At 48.2% G+C, this 25,698-nt stretch overlaps 1 long non-coding RNA gene across 8 annotated transcripts in view; it reads left to right on the forward strand.

Annotated features, from left to right (window-relative positions):
- The window catches only part of LOC105663649 (uncharacterized), a 107,315-nt gene extending 87,657 nt beyond the window's left edge, over positions 1-19,658 (forward strand). For 3 of the 8 annotated variants that reach the window (XR_013040437.1, XR_013040433.1, XR_013040438.1), the window contains 4 exons: positions 11,954-12,278; positions 17,744-18,474; positions 18,662-18,761; positions 18,919-19,658. This is a non-coding gene — a long non-coding RNA (uncharacterized LOC105663649). Of the gene's footprint in view, positions 1-1,703; positions 6,924-11,953; positions 12,279-17,743; positions 18,475-18,661; positions 18,762-18,918 lie in introns of all 8 variants that reach the window. The other 5 variants (XR_013040439.1, XR_013040434.1, XR_013040436.1 and 2 more) reach the window with 5 other exon arrangements.
- Positions 19,659-25,698: the final 6,040 nt, after the last annotated feature.

Genomic DNA, 25,698 nt, shown 5'->3' on the forward strand with positions numbered 1-25,698 from the left:
CTACCGAAGCATCGTCTCTTTTCTTGCCGCACACACGCTCGAATTTCTTGCGACCTTCGATTATTATCCTCTATTAGTCGAGAATACCATAACTGTTGATAGACGAAGTCGAGCAACCTCTAGATAGCTAACCTAAGCGAACTGTACACAAGTGCGTATACGTATATGTATAATAGATATGCATATTTGGAAGGAATAGTTGGCGAAGTTGTACGTTCGTTTCGTAGCAGTTTGGAAAGAGTCGAGGATCGAAAAGGGAAGCGAATCGTCGCGGGGTTAAGATGACTTTGGCGGTGAGTCGATAGACGGACATTAGGGTGATAAAGGGCGGACATATGGGTGCAGCATGTGGTCACGGGCGTATCGTTGGACATTGGACGTTCGCAGTCCGCAGAGATTGGAAGGCCCGACCCCGGCTCTTGCCCGGCAAGAGCTACCGCAAAGAGGTGACGGGGATATAGAGGGCACGCGTTCGAACGGATCCGACGGCGGCTAAACGCTAGCCGCAATTTGTAGCAATTTGTTAAGTAGCCGACCAGAACATTACCTATATTGCGTTTACTCCCCTTCACCGAAAGATATACGGGGTATGTTCAGATTTATCGTTTCCACCGTTACGAACGAACCCGGGGAAAAGGAGTCACCATCGTAGATCACGCGGTTTCTTCCTGTTAACGATAAACATTGCCCACGAGTTTAGCGAAATTTCTTTAGTCCCTTTTTCTCCGGTTCGGCGAGACACAGAAATTCAATCGAAAACGAAAAGGCGAATCGAGCGTATTCGAACTCGGAAACCTATTCGCTATTCCTATTAGAGTAACGAACCTGATCGAGTAGGAGAGCCAACGGTACGAAATCCAAGTAGAACTTATGGATAGTTTGTCGAGGAGAAACAAGTTCTCCGAGGTCGACGTCGACGAAGAAGGAAAGGACGAAGCGCGGCAGGAAGGAGCAGAAGGAAAAAGGAATCCAGTGTAACGCAAGGATTCCGTGAAATCGTGCTCGGGGGTTAGGCAGACAATCGAAATCGTAGGTAAACGTCGAGGGAACTCGTTTTATCCCCGGCAAGCTTATCGAAGTCTCCTCCGTTTGTCCGTGCGCGGAAGAGGACTTCTCTCGATGGAATCCGATGGAGCCGGAGGAGGGCCAAGATTCGAGAGCAACAGCAGCGAAATGACTTTGGTCTTTCGTCGATGCTTTTAGTCGATGAGTTTCGCTTCCCTACATCCCGTTTCGCTTTCGTCTCGTTCTGTAGCATCGTTGTCCTGGCCTAACCCAGCTTTCTCATCCATATGTAACAGTCGCCTGGTATTAATGACGATGGGGTGGGCGGCCACCAAGGGAGGGAGAGGGAATGGAACACGAACATGTCAGGTTCTTTATCCTAGAAGCTCTCTCGTTCCCCTTTCTACCGACGGTTACACACGGTGTAATATCGCGGTTTTATCCGCGCCTTTTCATTATCCGATAAATAGATTCGAATTATTTGTTCCACCGAGTGTCGATACCTCTCGTTATTCCGTAAGATCCGTTCCTTTCGACGCCGCGACGCCGCGACCCTGCGAACCGACAGATTCTTCGTTCACGAATTCACCGACATTTTGCGTTAGACGTTCCGGAATAATAGATCCGATCTCTATTCATTTTTATTTCGGTCGCGTAACGCTTATATCGAAATTATGCTTCTTTCGTTTTGCTCCTAGGTAAATGAGCCATTACGCTTAGACCGAGAAGAAGCCGAAGAAGAAGTTTCAGTGCCTAGGACCGCTGCGAAGATAAGATCATAAATTACGTGTAACGGTTCGAGCAAAACTAACAAAGTCACGTTCCTCTATCATTATTCAAGAAATAAATGTTCGCTACGCGTATGAGCATTAAATTATACGCCGTCCGGCAAAAGAAGAGAAGAAAAAAATGGCCGACATCCGTTCGTCGATTATTTTTCCTGGAAGACCACCCTTCGATCGAAGTAACAATAATTTAACGGATGATTAGCTAGCGAACTATCGCTTCCGTTTCTGTCGCCAAGGCGAAGAGAATTTTCCGCGACTGATTTTCAGCCGAAAGAAAAAGAAAAAGGCCGAGAAGACTTGGCCGAGAGTTAAATAGAGACGAATGTCCAAAGTAAAAGGACACGATACGGCTGGGAAAAAGAGATAAAAAGGCCGCTTTCCTAAGAAGACTCGAGATTTTTGAATAGCCATCGGTCGCCTTTATAAACGACTCGGACATATGTCGGAATTAATCACAATGAGCGGCACAGATTGAAGAGGACAGCTCTTCTCTTCTTCTCTTTCTCTTTTTTAAACACGTAAACGTTCGTAAACGTGTGCTTGATAAAAAGCAGGCAATCGGTTAACCTTTTTAAGAGAGGCGCGACAACGGCCACTTTACCTGCAGCTCGGTGGCACTCGAACAGAGCGTCGACAATGAGATGAAAAGACCAGGAAAAGAAGCGAAGGGGATACCGGGGACAGCGTACGCGCGTTTCTTCTCTTGAATGCTGCTCATTCGTCGACATCGGTTACGGTTACGGTCTCTCGTGCGGCGCGATGCTCGGACTCGTACTTTCGAAGGAATCTCCTTGTCGGACCGTCGAATCGATTTCTCGGCTTCGAAATCGCGGCCGGTTAACCGTACACCGTCTTTCGAGAGTATCCTAAACGATCTAAGCGCGATAGAACAGTAGGGAATTGTTCGTTCGGTGAGCGACATAAGGTTCCATTAACGGCAAAGTGGGATCGATTCGAGCCGTGCTTCTGGTAAATGCTCCCAGAGCGGCAGTTAGTCTCGCGTGAATCGTCTTCGTCGTCGATCTCTCTCGGTCCCGTTTTTGCGCGAGTTTGTTAACCGTACAAATTATCCCCGAATATGCTCGTACGGCCCGCGGGTTGCTCGACGACGACCGGGAACGACCCGCTACGAAGGATCGAGTTAAGATTCGAACATGTGGCATCGTTTGTTACGCGCAAACTGGGGTTCGCCCATGGGTTATCTAAGCTCGCTTAAGCGCGCCCACGTAACCGGAAAACCAACGGTGCTAAAGGAACCAGTGAACCGTGTAAACGGACCTCTCTCGCTGTCACGATGTCCGAAAATTATCGTTCCCCCAACGTTCGAACGCAAAAATTTCCTACTACGGCGAACGCCAACGTAACGGCAACATTAGAATATAGGGTAATCGGAAGGATCGATTTAAGGCGATCACAGTCAACTACCTAAGGCAATTATAATTTTTATTATAGAACGTTAGTTCGACTATTCCGCCGTCTATTCTATCTAACGAAAGCTGCAGATTGTCCGTACAGCTTTTCTAAAGCAGCCGCGGATAAGAAAATTTCGTCTAAAATAAGAGTATAGAATCGGAGACTCGACGAGTGACAGATCCACGGACACTCGATGGGGATCGTCGGTTTCCGTGGACATATGGTCAGGCATGGGTTGCCGTGACAAAAAAGCGCTACCCGCTACAGAAACGGCGACAGAAGTTGGGAGTGTCGGCGAGCGATATATCAGGGCTTAAACTGTCCCGTCGTACCAGGCATGTCCTACCAGCCTGCTCCTCCGCACCCTGTCCGACCGACTGACTGGATGCTCGACCGGTTAGCTAGTTCGTTGGTTGGCTGGTGCGCGTATGGCATCGCGTTCGACAGGGGTGTCAGCCGGGTATTAGTTAATAGGTCCGCTCTGGCTAGATGGGAGACGCGTTAACGCGAAAGGGAAAGAGAAGATCAGCGCCGCGCCGTGCCGTGCCGGATAAAAGGTGGCCACCTAACCCGAATGCGGTTTCCAATCTGTTAGCTTTTTACGCCTCGAGTCTAACAACGGGGAACATTATCTACTCTATAGATTTCGAACGTAAATTTCGACGGCCCTTTTCGCGAAACGAGAGGGGCAATTTGCGCGAGCTCGTTGAAAAATTCGCGAGCGCGAAGAAACGCGTAAAGGTAATAAGCTAATCAGAAGCGGAGTCCACTTCTTGTCGCCGTTCGCAACTTCGTTACGCATTCAGCTTGGCACCGAGATTATCATATCCGGCGTCCTTTGACGAGGCTCCTCGATCCCCCGACGAAAGACTGGAAAAATATAAAAAAACTCGAAGAAGGATCCCGACGCCTACGCGTCTACGCGGACAACCTGCCACAGAAACGTACGACGACTTTCAGTTAGAAGAGCAAAGCTCATCCTGGACGCGGGACGAATAAAAATCGTTTGAAGTATCGCTAGCTGCAAATTAACGCATAATCGTCAAACGTAATGAGCGACGTCGCCGCCGTCGTCGTCGTCGTCGTCGTCGTTGTCGGTCTGACGTAAACGAGGATGACCCGTCGAGTGTTTCTCTGTGATCCACTCTTCGTCCCGCTTTGGGGAAACTTTGATTATTTTTCTAATAACCTCTCGGTCGTCGCGTCGCAACTCGGATGTCTGAAAAGTTACGATGCTCTTTCTCACCGCCATCTTTTTACACGATTTCTCGAACGAACGCTACGCAGTGTTAACTTTTCACTTTTCACGGTCGAACCTCTATCGAGCGAATATCGCGTATACATACACGTACAATAGGTGAAATGTTACGAGCTAATCGACCTTAACGAGCAGATTCGTTTAATTGTTCGTAGGATCCGATCGTCGATCAGGATTCAACGAAGCGTAAAGAACGGACGATCGTTTAAAAGCTTTTCGCAGCAGTCGTAAAAGAGAAAGAGAGATGGGGAACGGGGAGAAGGAAAAAAGAGAGGTTGCTTTTTCCACGGTGCTTACGCAACCCTTGCTCGAGGACGGAACACGCGGATATCAATTAATTCTGTCGATGAATCTTGCACGGAGAGGAATCGGGTATCGGTGTGTAGGGTCGTGTCGAAAACGGCTTTCTCGGTGACTAGGCTCGACAACGCCGTCCGTGCTCGTTTTCTCCGGAGACGGCACGTGCCGTGCACAATGCCACCGAGCGAATGTGCACCGTTCGCACCGCTCGCACCACCAAAAGCATCGTCGACGATCGACGTGCTCTCGCGCCCTTTTCGCCCGCACGCCCACCCTCCCGCCAAATACCGAAGGCAAACAACAGCACCGATACCGACATCCATTTATTCCCGATTCTCTCGTCTCCTTTTGTCGCTACCGTCGGCAAGCCTCGGCAAAACTGTTTGACTTTGTCTTGTTTTCGTCGGGGACCGTGGGCGGATCTGTCCCACGCGATCGTGCGCCCTCCTCTTTCCAAATTAACGAGATCGCGAAACACGCGAAACGATATCTTCCAGTCGCCGAGAAGTCGTTTTCGGATCTCGTTCGTCTACGCACTATCGAAAACCTTTACTACATTGAAACACGATGATTTTTCATAAGAGCTTCGAGGCGAACTACGCGCGTCTTACCAACGCCCTGAATTACCCAATTCTTCTTCGAACGAAGTTAAAGACTATTCGTCGTCGAATCGAGCAAGCGTTCGAAATACTCGATTCCAGTTTACGGGCAAACGGAAAGGCGAGTTCCATTAGCGATTCCGAGCAAAATCATCGTTGCTCGTTCGTCACGATTGGTCAAGCCGTCGAGGCAGTGATTTGCGGTTCCTCTTTCCCTCTCCGGAAAGCGAAGCCAAGGGTTTCGATCATCTACAACCTACGAGTTGTAGATGAGGAGTTATCGCGATGATGAATCGTGGAATCGAGAAACGCGACGAAAAAGTTTCTGCGTCGTTCGCGATACACCTCGGTCGAAGAAGCGGAGAAAAAGAAGAGGAAATAAAAGCGAAGGCAGGAAAGCCGGAAAAAGAATGTTTCGTTTGGAAAAACTGAAGGCATAGTTGATGGATGAAGATCGATGGAGCGTACGCGACGCATCGTGCACCGCGTCTTCGACCTTATTCTTCCACCCCTCGCGATGTCGTTACACCTCATAACCATCCCTGCCGACTTAATATCTTTCGACACGTGCGAGGATCCTGCATGGAAAGAGCCAGCAGGTGCTGGCTCGAATTTACTTCGAAGCCAGACCCTCTATTCTAACTCTTTCCCATCGATTCTTCCCATTTTCTTCGATATCGTACCATCGCCCAGCGAAATACTTTGCTAATAATTCGAGACATTCTGCGGAGACGTTTCGGGCCACGAACAAATCGAAAGATCGCGACAGATAGGATTACGAGACGAGAATAGAAGATACGCGAGTTCGCGCGAAAAAGATGTATAAATTCCGAAAGTTCCCGACGGTACGGAAGAAACCAGCCGAGGGAGTGGTACGTAAAAGTCGAAGATGCGGTGAAAACGGACGACGTTCGGGGAATCGGCTTTTCTTTCTCGCCTCCGCTCGGTATGCTTTCGTTCAAGTTTTTCGATGAACTACGCTTTCACCGACTTTGAATCTATTCCGCGAAAGTATGCTCATTTCCGGCTAAACTTTTCTTCCCCCGTTTTCCCCTTCATTCGATGTTTTCGTTTACGAGCAAACCAGTAACCACGGATCGCTGTTGAGTTTTTTCAAACGATCCGTAAAATTTCTTTTCGATTAATTCTTCCTATCGTTTCGTAAAATTCAGTTACGTACGTGATCCCTGCTCAGAGATGCGTAGAGATCATCGTCGAGTATCCTAATCGATCCGGCACTCGGCTCGAGAAAGCTGTCAAAAGGCGATTATCGATGAGCGATATGGATGACCGTGGCGAAAAGAGCGCTGACCCGTGTCTTCGTCATTGAAAATGTACGCTAACGCGATCATAATACCGTCCTTTCCCTCGTAAGGGAGTCGAACAATACAATTTTCATTTTCGGTTCAAGGGTGAAGCTATCCCCTGTGACCGCGATGGCGCGTAGAAGGCACGGCGTTTACTCGAGGACACCAGGACACGTTTGTTCGGCAAGCGCCGTGCCGATAGAAGTCGACCGTCGTCGCGGTTCTCGTCCTTGCGAACGCGTCGGAGGTAATGGTGTGTGCCCTTTCGAAAGCCCTCCGTTACGGACGATTTTGCTCCGCGCCGGCATTATTTATCACTTTCCAGTCAACTTTCGAGACTTCTCTCGACACCCTCGCGACCAGAACAGAGGGGAGGAAACGAGCTGTGGACGTTTATGCGGCATAAAGTTCACCCCCGCGTTAAGGCCACTCTTCCGGTCAATCGTGTTCGACATCTTCGTAATTAAGCTGGACACGAGGTAAACGACGTATCTTTTAATTTATCACCGTGTTCGTCTTTTCTTTCTCCGCCGCGAGAAAATCTGTTTCGTCGTTGGCTGAAAAAAGGCAAAAGGTCGAGAGGGGAAAGATGTCTCGGCGAGGGCGGTGAGAAGACGGGTTGGAGAAGACCGAGAATCGGGATCAGCGATCCGTCGTTGAAGCGGATGCGAGTAAACAAAGCTGACGCGCACGTGTGTTTGCCGGTGCACCCGCGGTGCACTGCGAGAGGTCCAGCCGAAACGATAGAAGAGAGACGGGACTCGAAGCCGGAGAAGGTTTCGGTATCAATCGTAACGGGAAGAGGTTCTTTAGCTTCGTCCGTAGTCAGTTCCGAAGGGAATAAGGCTGACCCGTTGCGCAAATCCGTGAAGGGGAGTCCACGAATACCGACTACCGACTACGGAAGGGATCAGGCTATGCCCTCTGCCACGTGACGAGCGTGTTTGCTGGGTACACAGAGCTCGGTGTTTGGTACACACGGCCTTGGAAGGCACAATACTCGATGGGCTTCGGCAAAACAGCGGCGCGACGCCGGCATAAGCGATATTTGTGTCAGCATAAAGGACCCCCTAAAGCCGTGTTAAAAGAACAACCGTACCCCCTCCACGTTGCTTCTCTCTCCTCTCTCTCTCTATTTCTCTCTTTATCTCGATCGCTTCTGTTTTTCCCTGCTTCGAGCAAGCTTTCCGCATTACCTAACCGTCGATGGTCAACTTTACGAATTTCCCGACGTATTTCGATGAAAAGGTGAAAAACGCGTCACTTCTCCTCTATTGGTCGACACCGCGACTAACACGGATCACATAAGCACACCGGACTCGAACGGACGGAAAATATTATTCGTTCTTGGAGAAGGAATATAAACGGAATCGGATTAACCGACGAACGTAGAGAGACGTCGACACTCGTGGCAACGTTAGGATTAATTGGTATAGATAGTCAGGCCAGCGGAAGACTATGACGGCTTAATTCTAGAGTGCGCCAGCTCCCACGGAGATCGGACACCAGACAATCCTTCCCTAGCTCTGCGGTGGACTTGTATACACCGATTGCGAAGCCCAGATAATTTCCGCTAACCTGGCCGATTTCGAAGCAACGCCAGCACCGATCGCGCCTCTATTTACGGATAATTTTATCCCGTAGAGGTAGGCATCTCGACCGTAAGCCCTATTTCTCGTAGGGAAGCAGGGAAAAGAACTGGACGATCATCTCGGATCGCCTAGATTCTCGACGCTCCTTCGATGGAAAATCTCGATATTCGAGAGAAAACGAAAAGAGAATAATACGATCCTGGGAGGGTTTCGTAACGACGAGAACGATTAGAGGATAGTAAGCGGAAAGCGTGGCAATGGCGACGAGTGAAACGACGTTGTTCGAAGGTCCTCGACTTTCGTGCGAAAACACAGCTGAAAAAAATCCGCTTCCAACGAGGCGGAACCCGAAAGTGTCCTCGCGTTGCCCGCGAGGATTTTCATCTAAACGGCCGTTGGCTAATGTTCGACGACGACGACTACGACTGCACCCGGTTTCGACACCGACGACAGTCGCATTAGCCACAGGACGAGGTTACAATGGACCCCTCTGTTTTTCACGCTCGATCGGGATACGAACCGGGGTTGCGGGTATAAGAGGGGTTCACCGACCCCCTCGCGATCCTTGCTTCTCTCCCGCAGAAGCCCCTACTTAGTGGAAAAGATTTGTGAATCAGACTGTCGCGTGCGAAATAAATAAAAAAAAAATCTATGAACGATGGAATCTGGGACGACGCGAATCTCCTTCCGCTCGCATCGTCTTTCATCGAACGCGTTCTTCCTGCTTTCTTCAACCTACGATCTTCTTGAACCTTTAGTAGATAGTCTACGCTCGGTACGCGTACTCTGTTACGATTCGCATCGGCGCATACAACGATATAACGGTAAAAGTACATTTAAATTTCATTCTACGCGACATTATACAGAACGTACCACGGTATGCCGATGCCGCTTCGATACTCGATTCGGCACGGTACAGGAAACGATGGAAAAATCGTAAACAGGCTCAAAAAGATTACTAGGCAATCCGTTTAATTTTCTTATTTCGATACTATTCTATAGAAACTAATACGACGTGTAAGACGCATGGTCGATTTAAGAGAAAGATTCCGTGTTGAAGAAATCACAGAATCATTTAATAGGAATATAGATATCGTAGTAGCGAAGCCGACTCGACGGACATGGTGTATGTATACGTTGCGCGACGATCACGACAGCAAGAGGGTGAAGCATGCGAAGGTGCGGGCTGTAGAGCAAGGAACAAGGGCTGGAGGTTGACTGCGTGGCTAGGTTTTGAGGGGTGCCAATGGAAAATCGTGATGACTAAAGGGGGCGCGAACAATGCGTCAGAGATTCAGCGTGACGCCGACGGTGCAGACCAGTCTCCGCGCGTCGAATCTTTTGGCGAGTTTAAAAAAAAAATTAATGTTGCCACGTTCACGATCAATTGTAGCTATATCGCGATAACAATTCTATATAATAACTTATCGGCTTTCTTCGAGCCGATGCGGCCGTCGAAATTTTCTTAAACCACGAACGTTCCATCTATCGAGAGCAAGGGCTATTATAATATCATATATTCGCATAATCGAGGGTACGAATTATCTTTAGGTGAAGACGAACAGAGCTTTCGTCGCCGCGATCCGACGAAAAGCGTGATATTTCGCGGTATGATCGAGGCCGATGGGCGTGATTAACGAGACCGATTAATAATTAAGATCTTGGAGGTTGGCACCCCTAAAAAGCCGCGGGCTTCTCCCGCTCCCGGCTTCGTTGCAACCGGGGTAATGGCAATTTACGCGTCCCGCGGGGCCAGATAACTTCATATCTTCCCGGTAATCATTTATTCTCTCAATGGGCACGATATTACCAAATTGAATTAGATAAGCGCGTACATGCATCTTTCGTGATACGCTCGCACCTACGCGAGACAATGAAATTTTATCTATTTGGATTCTCGTCCGATTTCGAACGGAGCGATACTTTTTGCAGCGTAGATTTCAACTAATTACGTGCTCTCGGTCGATTAGATTCACTGTCGCCGAATAGTATGTCCGTTTCACGCGCGACGATCACAGAAAAATTGCTTTCGCTCGATCATCCATCGCGATTGTATCGCAACCATTATACCCTATACACTTCGCTACTCTGCGTATACGTACATATGTATAAGTATGTATGATGCGAACTAGAAAATTATTTTCAATGTTTTTTTTTCGACAACGTCGTCAAGCAAAAACACTCGGAAGAAATCTAATTAGATTTACCGAATTAGAATTAGAATTAGACGAACCGAAACAACGTTTCACCCAAGTTGGACGTTAGACGATCGGAAACGCCGTATCATTCTCTCGTTATTTTTCCGTGGTAGAATAGGTCCGGCTGGAAGCGAATCGACGGGGGGTGAAACGTCAAAAAGATCGATTCGATTGCCTTTCCCGGGGTCATCCTGCAGAATTTCGCGCGCTTCCTACGAGCAGCTCGTCCATTACGGTTGAATGGCCCTGGCTGCGTGGTGAGCGCGTGTACGGGTCCGTGAATACAATGCGGAGAAGGCTTATGCCGGCTCTATGTATAATACGAAGTCTAAAAATCAAAACACATTAATCTCCGCCACGTGTCGTAGATCGCACGCTGGTAACAAAACATTCTCCGCGTCCGCCCCACGTGGCCAATATCGAGCCGGATACTTTTGCCGACACTTGCGGTACCCGTTTACGCGTCGATACGTTTGCTATTTCGACCTCCTGCTCTCTACGATCACCGTCCGCCAATTAATTTGCTCGAGTGAACGCTCTTCCTTTGTCACTTCATTCGTGGCTAATATACGCGCGAAAACTTTTCAACTATCGTCGAGACGTTGCTTTTCATCGAAGTCGATGCTTCTCTTCCTCGGATTACTATCCGCTTACGGTTCTCGCAATAAATATACGCGCAGACATAGCGATACCGGATACTAACGTTCTACGGTTAGAATAGAGATTATAGCGGTAACGCGATACGTCGAGCAAACGACTCGCGAGAGATCGCACCGTTTCAATTTATCTTTGGTTTTTAACGTTTCAATTTAATTGACGACAAAGGTACTCGAACGACAAAGAGGGGCTCGAGCGAGACCGAAGTAGGAAGAGGCGACCCGATTAATTCCTTTGTCGCCTATCTGCCGATGGAATAACAAACCTCTTCGGCGGACGGGAGTCGAGAGGATACAAGTACGATAAAATCACGAGGGTCCGCGGGACGTCGTCGGATAAAAACAGCGTAAAACGAGCGGGGCGAAGGGGTTGCTTCGTAGCCGATGCAGGAAAGGGAAAAAGGGGCGAAAGGGGCTTCGCGGACCTCCTGGTTCCTTCCTCTCCTCTTCATTTTCCAGCATCGTTCGCCACCGCGTTCCCACTCGGGGGGAAGGAGGAATAGCAATTAAAAGTATCTGGCACAATCTTCGTTAAACTTCTTCCCCGTTCTTCGTCGACAGAGGGAAGGCATTATTAAAACGTGCTGTCGCGTCGGCTGCAACCGCTAACCCTCCCCGGCCTCTCTTTTCACTCAGATTTTCTCGATCCTGCCTCTCGTTTCGCGCGGACTCGTTTAACACGACGTTCTTACAGACGTTATCTTCTTCCGTTTCACGATTTTCTCGCATTTTAATAACCGTCCACCTATTATAACCCCCGTTACTCGCTGTTTCTTTCGCTAAATTTCCGTTCTTCTCGCGAGAAACTTTCAAATACGAAGATATCGTGTTTCGCAGGTCGTTCGGTAACGTCGAGTACACCCGTTCGAGACAAGTTTCAACCAACCGACTAATTTCGAACAGTCGCGAGGAAGTTCTCGTCGATCGAAGAAGCAAAAGTGTCTAACAGGATGGGTCCGGAGAATCTCGATTATACCGTTGGCTTTCGTGGAAAATAGAAGCTGCCAAGCTGCCGGAGAGGGCGAAACCGTGACGACGGAAGCCCCGGTTTATCGAGAATTTTGAGAATGGTAATGCGGAAGCGGGTCAGGAAGAGACAGAGAATAAGGAAAAGGAGGAGACGTATAGTTGGAATCGGGCGAAGCCGAGAGGTTGGTGGAAGGTAAGAAAAGGGAGAAGTTCTCAGGGTCTCTCGGAGTAATCCTGCTGCCGGCCCGGAGGTCGACGAATATACCATGAAAATACCTACAGTTGGAGAGGTCTTACTTCTCTCGCCCTCTTTCCGCCTCTTCCCCAGTCTCTGCCTTCTATCCCCGAATAACACTCGAGTCCTCATAATTCCTGCAATAACCTTCCGCCCCTATTTAAATGCCCTATCAACGATTATTTGCTTATACCAACCAATATCTTTATTTACCCCTTTCGTTTCATCGTCCGATCGGATCAGCCGGATCTTTGCCAAACGATATCGCCGTTCTTATTTTAAAAAATTTATCTTTTTTCCCCTTACCCTCTCTACATAAATATATTTAGATTTTCACCGGTGAAAATGAATTTCTTCATTTGAAAAAAGGATTTCTACACGTATAATTAGGTATTCGAGATTCGTTTAAAAATATGTGAAAATAATCGTGTTGGTCCGAGTCGATTGAAAATTTTCCAACAGTTTCTCGATGAAATTACGCGGTTCCCGCAGGAACAGGGTCCTGAGAAACTTTGTACCGACGACATTACGAACGACAGGACTGCTCGAACATCAGCGACGCGACGCAACGAGAGGACATTATGTCACAGTTGCTGAGAACGGCTCTCACGTTTACGATTGGCAACAGCGAGAAAGCTAGCGCAGTATCGCTCGATTATTCCGTTAGAATCTCGGAAACTTACCTTGAAACGTGAGAACTTTTCTACGGTTAAGATTTCCATGAACTTTTAATGGCTCGCCAGCGGTTGCGAATAGCATCGTCGCACGAAATAACGCTTTGAAAAATCAATTTGAATCGTCCGAATATCGCGACCGATCGCAGAAGTACGAAAATACTTCGAGCATCCCGAATAGAACGAATACTCTCACGGATCGGAATAAATTAATTAAGAACTAACGACGCGATCGTAGCTCGGTAACACCCACTTGGGTCAAAACGCATCGTTGGGGACTCGAGACGGAGGAAAAGCAAATACCCTTCTCGGGGGGTGAAGTTCAGTCGCGAATAGGGGGCTACGCGGAACAACGAGAAAGAATTCCGTCACGATCTCGTCTGCGCTTGCTTTGTCCCCTGCTTTGATTTCTTCTGTTCGGTACTCCACAACCGGCCAGAGAGCAAAAGGCTGCCGGAGGAAGAGAAACGTTGATAGGGTGTGGAGAGGAGAGAACAGAGAATCGAGGGAGGAAGAGACACAGAGACATAAAGAGGAAGATAGATATATATCTATCTATATACATATATATATAATACGTATATATATATATACACATATATATAAAGATAGAGAGAGAGAGGGAGAGAGAGAAAGAGAGAGAGAGAGAGGCTTTAGCTGGTTCGGTACCGGGAGAGTGAACGATATTTACATGCGATTTGCATACTAGTTGATCCCTATTGCTTCCATCTCCAACGAGCCAGCAGGGGCGGCGGACCTACACCCGGAACCCTCCGTCATGCCGCACCCTCCATCTCCATCGCCTCCTCCGCCTTCTCCTCCTCTCGTTTCACGATTCCATGAGTTTTCATCTCTATCTGCTGCTCACGCGACGAGTATCTTCCTGGAGAACCGAGCAGACTTCGCACGTTCTCGTGGAAGCGCGTAAGCGAAACCCTTAACGCTAAAGCGAGCTCGAGAGCAGGATATTCGACGTTCTTCGAATCCTCCTCGTTATCATCGTGTACCTTAATGAAGCCTTCTCTTTCCTCTCGGCCCACCGTTCCCTTCCACTCCCTTCTCCTCCCGACCAATCTCTGTTCACGAGCTCGTTCGCTTGTAAATACTCGTGTACAGAGATTTAGGTACGTTACAGGAGTATCGTGATTCGCTTCGGTCGCGTCGATTGCGTCGTCGATGCGTCGCGACGTACGATCGCGAAAAAGAGGACTAAAACTAAAATATAAAAGTAGAGTTGTTCGGTTCCTAACGAAGCTATCCGCGATACCAGAGCGAAGCGGCGAATATTTAGCCTCTATGGATTTTACAGTTACGAGGGTCTACAGCCAAACGAACATTCTTTTTTACCAATTTCTAGTTAATATTCTTATCGGTACTCGAAACATTAGCGAATACCGAGGAGTATCGTAAATGCGCGAATACGAGAGATAAGGGAAGCAGAGAAAAAGGGAATCGTTTTCAGGAACGGGAGGAAAGCTGGCAAGGTGTCTCGAGATTTTGCTTAGGGATCCAGAGGATTAAAGGTAGTTGGCAAAGCGGTGTAATCGGGTCATATAAATGTGGCCCGGCTAATTACAGATAGTCGGTTTCGCGAGAGAACGCGTTGAGAAATCTGCGGTAAGGAGGTAAGGACAAGGTGATGTTACGTTTTCTGATGGACGGAGAAGAAAAGGAAAGGGAGTCGCTTTCCTATCTCGCTACTAAATGGGAACGGCAAATTAGCCGGGATAATCAAGTCGGAAGAGGAGGTTGGAAAGAGGGTAAAGTTAGCAGGCAACAAACGCTCGCTTCCTTCGCGACACAAACTCGAGCGAACCTATTTTCGTATAGGTTATAGTATATAATCGTCGAAAGCTATCGTGAAATAGCGAAATTTTCGCTTAGGAAAAATATAGAAAGAACTGTTAACGGTAAGTTGGTCGCGAGTGGGCCACGATAATCTTGGAAGGTTAATTAAACGGCGCGAGAAAGAGAAGAAAGTTTGGGTTCTAAGCACCAGCAGGATCGTATCCGTTCGGTATCGAGGATTTTTCGTCCAAGGGGAGTTAGAAGGGTGAAGGAAGCAGGAGAGGGAGATGAGAATCTTTTAAGAAAAGCAGGCATGGGTCCATCCAGGAGCAAAGAAGCGATTGATATCTGAGCATGCTGCCACGTGAGTCCTGCCGAAGCACGGCGTCTAATTAACTCCGTGACTGGCTGACCCCGGCTGACCCTGGGCTCGTTGCATGCCTCGATGGCGCCTGTGTGCTCGCGCATACACGCGTCCATCTACGTGCACACGTGTTGCATCGGCTCGCACACCTAACGGACCCTCGTAGATAGAGACATCATCGTGCCACCGACCCGCCGCGCCACTCTACACGTTAACCTTATATGGTCCTGAACCACCGCAACAAGACCCTTCCTCCTTCGCGTTTCTGCACGAACTGGCTGATGCACGAACCTTGAGGGCCTCCTCTCGAGAGCTCGACACCAAAGGGAATACCTATTTCGTTCGTCGTCGTTCGTCGTCGTTCGTCGTCGTTCGTCTCGAAACGAAGCAATTGCTTTCCTAGACAAACAAGCGAGATAAAACGCGGTTCGCCACCTTGCCGAACGACGACGACTGCATACTCCGGTTATGAACACCTACAATTATGATCGCTTTGGACGCTTACAGACCTAGACCCCACGGGATAATGCTCGCTACGAGTACGGTGACGATTTCGTATTCGTTAGGAAGAAAGTCGAGCGATCGGAGCAAGATCGCAGAGGGCAGATTTTTCGCACGGTCAGATCGTGTAAACGTGTGCCGGAGCGGCGCGGCATCGTGGTCGAAGAGATAGACGTACCGGTCGTGCGATGCCCTCGCTGTTTCGTTAATTAAAATGAACGAACCAACGAACGAACGAACGAACCGGTTAATTTTATGCGAGTGGCGAATCGAACCGGCGTGCATGGCTTTCCCATTACCGCGCCCACCTCCCTCCTGCGTCGATTGGTCATTGGTGTCACAAACGATCATGCTCCGCTTCTCTGGCAGCGGCCACCGGCATTCTCGAATATCGACGTTGCTTCCGTCTTTTTTAAATAATCTTCGACGCTGCTACGAATTGACCTTCGGTCAAAGGAACAACGTTTCTTTCAACGATCTCCAGCGAGGTTTTCTCGACAATAATGCTCTCGCGAACGTTAAATCACCGAAATTCTCTTACGCCGCCACCATCGTCGTCGTCGTCGTCGTCGTCGTCGTCGTCTCGTTTCGCTCGAGTCGGGAGATCGCGCGCTAAGCGGTATTTAATGTGCCGAGAAACAGTGATACACCGTTTATTACCGACGACCCTCGGCGAATTTTCAGCAGGAACGACGGTTTTATTTCATCGCCGTTTCTCCTGCTTAATGGCGAATAAATTTTAATGAACGTCGAGAAAAGAAAAAGGAACGAGTTCTGCCGCGAGTAGAGCTAATTTAATGAGAGTAAATTTGACCGACATTCGTGGCTGTAATTCGAAGCAGTCGCGAGCAGTCGCGAGCAGTCGCGAAACGGAGGAATCGAAGAAACAATTGGAGGGTGTAACGCGAAGAGAAAAAGAGGATTCTCGTTTTTACGTTGAAATTCGGATCGAGCCCAGGAATTGTTTGCCGAGCGTACACGAGTGGCTCGTCACGCGGTATTTTTCGGAGGAATAAAAAATTTTGTTAGCCGCTAGACCGAGCGATTTCGAAATTCCGATCGGTCACGGCGAGGGAAACGCGGCAACCAGAGGGTGCGGGGAGGTTCCAGCGTGGAAAACAGGGTGTGGCGCGTGAGAGCTGGCTCACCTGAAACAACACAACGTTTTCAGATCGCTGATCCCATAAGCGTCCACGTTTGATCCCTCTGTTGTTTCGCGAACGAGTCCGCTTGCCTCCCGGTTAATTCGCGAAAAACTATAACCGACGTTCTTCCGCTCGACTTGATCTTACAATTTACAGCTTACGATACCGTCGCTTCGCGTCGGTTCGTTCCTGGAGGTTCCTCGCAGCTCCTACTACGTTCGAAGCCAACGCGAGGAATCTTCTCGACGAAACAGACATTACCTACGCGTATTTCGGTTAGCTCGAACCACGAATCCTACGAAACGAATAAAATCCATCGGTTACTACTAACGATGGTTAGGTTAGGTGGAACTACTCGAACTACACGGACAAGTTAGTTAGCGTCTCCAGTTGCGCTTTTCGGCAACCACGATCCACGCTGGTTGATCGGCATTTTTGTTCGAGGGGCGAAAAGAAAGGCGACGCGGGGTGAGACTCGTCGAGCGGTGACGTAGAATAGCGGAGTTATATCGTGGCGTAATATGCAAAGCGGTTCGGATCGGATGTACCCGACGTGACGCGGCGTGGCGTGGCGCGGCTCGGCGCGGCTCGGCGCGGCGGGGGGCGAAAGCGGTAACCAAGGGGTGATTAGCGGGACAAAAGCTGGCGCCGCTACAAGTGGAACCAAATTGGTAGAAAATTGATAATCAACCGCCAATATCAACCTCCATTGGGATCCGGCTGGGTTCCTGTGCCCGAGAACAGGCCAAAGGATTACGCGGATATACGTACTTAAGCTTCGAACTACATATTTGCTTCGAGAATAAAAGACTATCGTAAAGATTATCCTAAATACCTATCATTCGGTATCGCTTTATCCGATTTTTCCGAACATTGTTTAGAATATTGTTAGATCGAAGCATCGTTTTTATCGTATTTTATCGTATTTTATCGTATTTTCTTGTATTTTAGGAAAAGCGAGAAGCTGCGGAATAATCTGGGAACGAGAAGAAAGGGAAAAGTTGAAACGTCGAAAGAAAAAGAGTTAAAACGCGCGGAGCGTGAAAGAGAGCGTGTATTCGGTAAGGAGCGAAGAGCGAGCAGACCGGAGCGCTGTGAATGGAACACGTGTACGGTGTCGCATCTATCTGAAAAGTTCATCGTTACAAAGATCTCTCGAAAAGAATTTCCTGGAATGCGAGCTATCTTCGGGACCATGGTGGCGAGTGTGTAATCGAAGGAATCGTAGAGCACTTTTCTCATGCAAATACCCTCGGATGCGAGAGAAGGGACAACCAACTTCTTCTTTGGTCCGCTTAAAACTTCGAACTTGGGTATCCTTTTAAATTTAAATGCTTTCCCCCAGCTCGAGCGCATCCGTGCCCCTGAGTTCCTCTTTCGAACGACATCGTCGCCTCGCGTCGCCTCGATGTCGCCTCGATGTCGCCTCGATATTAAGAAAAATACTAAAATCTACTTGTTCCTCGCGTATTCTATGCACAGGTAAACCGACATTTCCTCTAATATCCTTTTCGATTATTACGTTCCACTGTTCCAGATACGTTTTCGAGTCTCGCGGCCAATCGAATTTGTAGAGCTTTCGCTCGTAACGAGTCGACGCGATACGTCCGCGTCCGTCGAAAACTACAGCAGCTTTACCAGCTATAGCAGCGGGAAACGACGAGAAATATTAATAATAGCTGGTATATCTATTAAATGAAATTATCGCGAGCAAACGGTCGCACGCGAGCCTTGCCCGCTTGGATTTTACCGCAATTCGATCTACATATATTTAATCTAGCCCGTTGTATAGCTACGCGCGTCGCACGGTCACGCGTTCTACGGCAACGCGTTAGGAATTTCGGAATTTAGAAATTTCAAACTTTACAGATTCGAGCATTTCGGGATTCTAACAACGGATTATCCTAGTTTTCCACGCTGACGCCGGGGCCTTCAATAAAATGTGGCGAAATTTCGATATCGATAATGAGTACGTACATAAATATCAGTTTGTAGCGCACGTAACGAAACACACTGCATATTTCAACGCGAATGGGAAAATATTTTCCAGAGAAGCGTTAAAAATTCAATCTTTCGAGTAACAAAATGCTGGGGAATTTCCATAACTGGCGCCATTGTTTTTGCAGGAAACGTTACGGTGGTCATAAAAGGACGTTCGTTCGATCCGGCAATTATTGAAACGAATAAAATTTTCACTCTGTACGTAATAATAAGCGGGCGCACGAATATACCGCAATAATTACGAGAACGTGCACCGGAATCGTTGCGATCCAAATGTATCAAAAATTATTATTTCCCGGGCGACGTTCAATGACCAGAAAAATATTTGCCTATAACGAGACGCGTCGTCGAGCCGGGGACAGGATACGATCGCAATTTGAAATTCGAATTATTATAATTATGGGTTGGTCCGTTAAAAATCAGAAGACAAAGAGAGAAAAGCGGTAACCACCGCTATCCAATGATACAATTAATAAAGAGTTACATGGTAGAATGCGTCTACGAGATGAGCTTGTTAAATCGAAAATTTTCATGCGCATTAAATTAAGAATCGATCGTACGCGTTATTACGATACTAACGCAACTTGCCAATATTTCCCTCGTATTAAACGAAGAAAAAAACAGGCGTAATAATCATTCTCCGCGTTAATAGAGTATAAACGTTTCCTTTCTCGTCCTGCGGAGTGTTCTTATCAAGATTCTTCTCAACTTATCAGGATAGTTCCTTACGCGCATGGAAGATGCTCTGCGCCCGGAACGACTCGAAGAACGCTGCGAGATCACCGGCAACGGCAACGCGTCAGCTACCTATTCGATGTATACGATATTTCTTCGCGACTTGTCAATAAAACGTTTACGAAATAAACTTGTGCGCTTGTGGTGAAAAAATGAAAACCGAACCACCTTCTATGTAACATAATACCGACTAACAAAGTGTCGACACGAAATACCGATATTAAAACGGAATTATTATTATTATTATCGCTTCTGTTGTTTAATGAAAGAGCGGTCGCGTTAACGGGCGTCAACAGGGGGGATGAAAAAGGAAAGGAAAACTGTGTGTCGTCCACGTGGTAAATGTGTATCGCGAGCAGCGATGCCAGAGAGAACGAGAGTGACAAGGTAGAAGAGAAGAGTTATTAAAATGTAAATATGAATCGACAATCTGTAAGCCACCGCGTCGCGCGAACCACGTGTGCGCTACCGTGTAGATAAACGTGTCTCGAATACTCGCGAAAGCACGATGACGTTCGTAAATGGGTTTCAACAGGAAACTTATTTCGAGGAAGTTTTTATCGTTAACGATTTCCCGCGGTCACGTAACGCGTGAAATTTCCTCGCCACTTTCTTTTCTCCGCGTTCCTTTCTTCTATCCTATCCTTCTATCTTCGTTTCTACCAGCCTCCGACATTATCGCGACAAATTATTTCTAATCGATCGATACAGCTAAGCGCGCGCGTACCTATCGGGTAATCTCGACGAAGGCAAAAATATGCTCACATATTTCAGCTATTATTCGACTCCTGTTAAATTACAGGTATTATCTCGTAATTGCTGTTTACGCCGCCGTCGATCAGGTAAGTTGAACTGGCTGTCTCCGTAAAATACGTCGAACCAGCTTACCGTTCTAACAAACTGAAAAGCACCATCTGTGCTAATACGTTACGTTCGAACGCGTCGTATACATATACGTATATGTATAATATATGCAATTTCGTTGGTTTTCAATCCCGTTAAATGTGATCGTATGGAATCGAAATCGCTCGATAAAGAAGAGTATAGCACGCGAACAGAAAGAGCGTACGTATAGTTTCCTTCGGTCGAAGCAACATTCGACAGATAATTCATTCGAGATCAGCAGATTGAGAATGCAATCGGTAGCACAAACTTCGTAATATTATTCGAATCTGGTGGAAATAAAAATTCTTCGTTGCTCTGCTCCTGTTTTTTACGATACCAACCATAAATTTATCTCCCGCTGCTTTCTCACGATCCTTCTTTTTCTCTCCGCCACGCCGACTGGCTTCACAGATTTATGGACTTATAGATTCTTTCTGCTTCTTCTTCCCCGTCCCTCGAATTCGCCTAACCGAAATCTAGCTAACCATCCATCCGTTCTTCCGTTTCTTACAATTTTTGCTCGTACCAGTACGAAAACTATTTTCGAACTATCTATAAATTCTAACTAATCCTCGACTAATCGATTAGTCGAAGCAGCGAAAAGTAGAGTATTATTCCGTCGGAAATATCTGCATATTTTCGTGTAGCGTGCAATTATATCCGAAGAATAGTACGTATCTGGATGGAAACGCATCGAAAGCGAAATCCCATGGGATGACAGGAACCACAGGCGGTTCCTTTCCATGCCCGCTGGAATCTCATTCTTCGTCCCCTTTGCTGCCAACATCCCCCTTTTCCACTTTCTCTCTTTCTCTTTCTCGCTCTCTTTATCCGCGTTGATTGCTCTCTCGCGCCGCAACGGAGGCAGCGATGGCTCATAAATATTCAATGGCCACGCGGCCAAGATAAACTAATTAAAACTTAGATCTCGGTAGTCACTTTAGATTTTTACTTACACAAGAAGCATTTCAACGGCACGGCGGGCTGGCCGGCTGGAAAAAAAGTCTACACGAAACTGTTGCGGCCCGAACTCGCAAATCCGATTCGACTGTTCGCGACGTTGCGACGCGACGCGACTCGACGCGACGCGACGCAACGCGACGCCACGCGGAGCGGTACGACACGACCAGAGACAAACTCGCACGGGAACGAGCCCTTCCTCGCCCAACGAACAGGGTAAAGGATCGGCAAAAGGACGGGCAAAGAAAGCTTTACTCTGTACTTCTCATTAAGGAAACCACGCTTTCTTTTCTACCTTCTTTCTTTCTTCCTTCCTTCCTTCCTTCCTTCCTTGTATCCTTAACATCTTTCGAACATTCATCCTCCTTTCTCTTTTTTTTCTCTTCCTTTCTTTCTTTCGTTGCTTCGTCGTTGCTCGAACCTTAACGAGTAACTCGAAAGAAACACGGCTGAACAGAGCGCTAAACCGTTTATTAACCGATCTTTTGATAGAATCGCGGAATTTTGAGAGAACGCGCAGACGAGACTTATTTGGTTCTGTTCGAGCGATGCAAAAGAGGCGGGCCGTTTGTCCGGTGGTCTCGTCACGCTAGTCACTCGCAACGTCGTCGGCGATCGATACGAGATCCGTGAATAATCGCGCGATCCATTATCGCTCGTCCGTTTCTTTAACGTTCTCCGTCGTCCGTCGCTAACAAAATGATTTATTAACGGGCAGGTCGCATTCGCCTTGTTTTTGCCCTCCTCGATCGAGGTTACCTACCACCTTTTTAAAAACCGTAAATTTCCTTTTCCTTCGCAGCCAGCGAGAGAAAAAGGGCTCGACCACGGTGGATAGAAAATCGACAAACAACCAGCCCTCTCGAAGACGAGAGATCGGTCGATCCTTCGTTAGAAATTCCGCGCAATCATATTCGAGCAAATAATTCGTTAGGCCCTCGTTCCGCGGCCTGTTCGTTAGTATAATTAAAATAAATTCAAATGACTTTCTTGTCCCTCGTCTTTGGTCTCGACGGTTTTCTCCTCTCTACCCCAACGTTCTCCACCCTGGTTTCTGCTTCTCCCGTGCTTCTTAAATCCGTTGATTAGCGCAAAAATCCGCTTACAAATTAAGCGAAGCTGTCTGCCGTGCCACCAAACTCCCTCGAGGATGCCGAAACCTGCACCACCCTCGAGAACAATGGAAGCAAGACGTCGCGCCGCCCCGGAGGGAGAGAAAGAAAACTGACGGAAAAGAAAGCCGCCGAGTACTTTAATATCTTAAGTAAATCCGGTGAGTGCCGGCGAAGGGGGGAGAGAGACAAAGGGGAAGAAAAAATAAGTGTTCGCGGAAGAGAGCCTTCGTAGGTGACAGTTGCTCCGAACCGACTCGTAACTACGGTAATATACATATAAAGCAGTTGCCCTTAACAGCCTTTAACGCATAGAAGCGCGAGTTGTGTTCGCTAACTGATATTTGCCGAAGAAGCTGGATCCGCGTTTCGAATCGCTACCGTATCATCGTTACAGCTACGATTCGTTTCGAGGGCGACGATTTTCTCTTTAGTCTTTGCTCGATTCTTCCGTAGTGTTTTCCGTTCGGTAGCCGCGGCGCGTTTGTCGTCTGTGTGCGCGTTTCGTGCGATACGCTGTGTTATCGTTTGCATTGCAAATGGCAACCCACCCCGCCCACATTCAAAGCATACACCGGGACCGTGGAGCGTGCACGTTTTATGGTGAAATCGGCCGCGTGTGCGCCGATATATCGAGTCCTACGCGGATGAGTCACGGGGAATCGGGACAACCCTAACGATGCCCTCTTAAGGGGAGCCTGCTCTGTCGAATTTCGACACGTTTCACCGACTTTTCCAATTATTTTTTCTCGAGTCGTACGCTAGTATCGTCGACGAGTACGAACTATGCACTCGTATACCTGCACGTATCTCCTTAATGTTATTCCGAGTATACGCTGTAAAGACACCGATAGCGGACAGCAGGGGCCGTCAGGTAGGTTAGAGCGCGCAACTACTGCGCGCGAAAGTTGCCACGAAGTCGGGCCGATCGCGGTGATAGAATAACGTAAGAAAAGAAAAGCGATCGTTGCGTTGCTCTCGCTGCTCGTCGATCGACAGAAAACTGTTAAGTAGAGAGAATCGTTGGTACAAGCAGCTTCGCGATAACTTTTGTCCCATCGATCAGCGGAACGAGGTGGCAAGTTTTTTCTTTTTTTCCCCTTTCTTTACGTCTAGCACGTAGCGTATTTCATTTACGCGAGGAGCGAGAGAGAGAGAGAGAGAGAGAGAGTAGCGCGATATCGAGCCAACGATCTCTCGAAAGTCGGCAGCCACTAGCCACGCGAAGAAGGAACCCCGTAGGTCGATCTTACGCAACCGAAAGGGGGTGGCAGCGAAGTGGTAGCAACGCTTGGGGGCCATCGAATGCCACGCCGAGCCACCACACGCCACGCCGCACCGTTCCATGGCACGCGGAACACGGAATATCCGTTTTAGAAATGAGCTTACTTTAAGGCCGTCCAACGACCCGCCTTCCTGCAGGATCCCTCCGCGCGATGGAGATCGGTAATTAATCATTTAGGAAGCTGGCCTGACCTCTCTCTCTCTCTCTCTCTCTCTCTCTCTCTTTCTCTCTAGCGAGCTGCGCGGCACGAGGTTGAACCGTTACCTCGGAGCCAGGGGTTAAACGGAATAAAAGGCAAGCTCTCCTCGTGTGTGCGCGAGCAAGGAAACGCCAAATGGCCAGCTGAGACTGAGATTGGCTTCGGCCACGAAACACCGCTCGCTTCCACTCGCCTCCACTCGCGTCGCGTCGTTCCGGCTTACGTACAACTGGGGCTTCCTTTACATACACCTACCGTCCACTGGCGTAGGAATTCCCCATCATCCCCTGCACTCTGCTTGCAACTCCGCGACCGGAGACAACTGGAACTCGTTACCTACTCTCCAAATATTACGACTCGCCTTTCTTCCGAGTAGCTAATTTCTTACGGACGATCTTGCCACGTAACGTAGTTCGCTAATCGAATTTCAGCAAATTCGCGATCCCCCAGCGGTTCCAGTAGCGGGAACGTACACCGAGTGATTTAGAAATAGGTAATAGTCGTAATAGTCGTAATAGTCGTAATAGTCGTAAGTAATTAAATTCGATTACCGTGTTCGATTATCGAAGAAAAAAGAGCGAAACGGGTCCTACGACAGTGCACCTTCTCGTGCGTAGAACGAAACTACGTTCTCGCTAACTACCCCGCAGAAGTGTAGCTACGTAAAACCGTGTATCCTACGTATGTTCCAGTCGTTATCGCAATCTCGACCCCGTTTGATATAACAGTCACTGTGACGACTATCGTCTTCCGACACGCGAGGCCGTTGCAGGGTTTTACACACCCTGCACGGACCTCTATGAAATTGTTACAATAGGTGGAGTAACTAACGGCGACGGCGATAACGGCCATCTAACGACCATCGTTGGATATCGCCTCGACTTACGGAACGCTACCAGAAAGGACAAAGGTCTCCTTCCTTTTTTACTCGCTTCGCGTTCTTTCCCTTCCCCTTCCCTTCCCTTCCCTTTCGTCGCGAACACGGTATTTATATCGTTTCCATTAAATCGCTTAAATTTCTCCATTTGTTCGATCGAATACGTTTAAACGGATTCTCGTTAGATCGTGACGGCCAAGTGGGAACGATACTACGCCAACCGACGCGACGCGACGTAACCGTTCCCCGAGTCGTGTCGGTCAAATATTCCGACAGATTTTCCCCGACGCGACGTAGCTAACGACGTAGCTAAGAAAAATAATCGAGCTAATTCCGAAGGAAGATTCCAGCCAGGCACTTATTTAGTTGCCGTACGCCTCGTACTTACGCGCACCTATCGCGCGTACGCGTGAAATTAATTAAAAGCACAATGGAAAAGCAGCCGCGACGAAGATAATTAAGCGCGAGTCAGCGTTCTTTGTAAATTATCGTCCCCGTGCATTAAAACGGCCGACGTTTACGGGGCATTATAATTTCGCCGGTAGATACCATATAATTTATCGGTGCTATAATTCGCGACGCGACCAACGGCCAGCCTGAAAATTCCAATTCCCATTTTCTCTTCTCGTTTCTCTCCGTCGCGCGAGCTTCGAAACGACTAGTTACGTCGAGCGCGAAGAAAATTGCGACGCGAGGCGCCGCGTGGCGACGCGTGCCGACTCGAGTTAGCGGCTCTCTGTTAGTCAATTAACGTCGAGACTGATCCAATTAAGCGGAAAGGACAGGAGAACGAAGAGTGGACCAAGACGCGAACCTAACCTAACAAGATAGACAGAGCATTTTGACAAGATC

The sequence above is a fragment of the Megachile rotundata genome, chromosome 2 (assembly GCF_050947335.1).
Source record: "Megachile rotundata isolate GNS110a chromosome 2, iyMegRotu1, whole genome shotgun sequence".
Lineage (NCBI taxonomy): Eukaryota > Metazoa > Arthropoda > Insecta > Hymenoptera > Megachilidae > Megachile > Megachile rotundata.